General features: G+C 42.3%; 1 non-coding gene across 1 annotated transcript; it reads right to left on the reverse strand.

Annotated features, from left to right (window-relative positions):
* Window positions 1-497: 497 nt before the first annotated feature.
* Window positions 498-569, reverse strand: trnah-gug (transfer RNA histidin (anticodon GUG)). The gene has a single exon. It is a non-coding gene; the product is annotated as a tRNA-His (tRNA).
* Window positions 570-833: the final 264 nt, after the last annotated feature.

Consider the following 833-nt stretch of genomic DNA (forward strand, 5'->3'; position numbering starts at 1 on the left):
ACTCACACGTGTATGATTGACAGTGAAACTCTGGTGACTCTCTCTCACCCACCTAAACGAGCACATGCGTCACAGGCGTGCCCACAACAAGGGCCCTGATTGGCTGATTCTTTCAGTCCCGTATACTGTAATAACTAGTAAATAGTCCTTCAATACAATGGGATTACTGCAACAGGGAGGCCCTACAGTTAAGATTTCATGGTATTTACCAAAATGAAAGTAGACAACGATTATTCCCTTTCATACGTATGGTTATCATCCTAATATATCGTATTGTAAGCTCATTCATATGTTGTTAAATTTAAGTCTAAAGTGTCCACTTATGTATAAAAGCTTCCTTTTGGAGCGGAAGGCTAAATATGAGTTGATTTACAGACTTACTACAGTGAATCTGTTTTTAATGGTAGACTCTTCGTTTCCCGTTTTCTTGTAAAGAGAAACGTTTACTTTTAATTTCACGGTGATACCAAGCGACATTTGATTGAGCCTCAAAATTGTGCCATGACCCGGATTCGAACCGGGGTTGCTGCGGCCACAACGCAGAGTAATAACCACTATACGATCACGGCGAGCTGTCCTGTGGACCGACTGCGACACGTGAGCAGTTGAAACGGATCCTTGGCTGCAGGGGAAACGATATCGCGCTGGGGGACGCTTGATGAGTTCAAAATGAACCATTACGTCATAAAACTATTTCACAGCTCAGTGATCTTAACTTCACATTAACTTCACTGGTGGAGGAAGTGTTCAGATCATGAAGTAGGCTACCAGCACAGCAGTATGCAAACACTATAGTGGATGAAGGTGTAGATCTAAAGAAAGACTAAACAATC

This window comes from Brachyistius frenatus, unplaced genomic scaffold, assembly GCF_029030835.1.
Source record: "Brachyistius frenatus isolate BFR_SWC_R1_liver_20210118 unplaced genomic scaffold, ASM2903083v1 Contig_163, whole genome shotgun sequence".
In the NCBI taxonomy this organism is placed as follows: domain Eukaryota; kingdom Metazoa; phylum Chordata; class Actinopteri; family Embiotocidae; genus Brachyistius; species Brachyistius frenatus.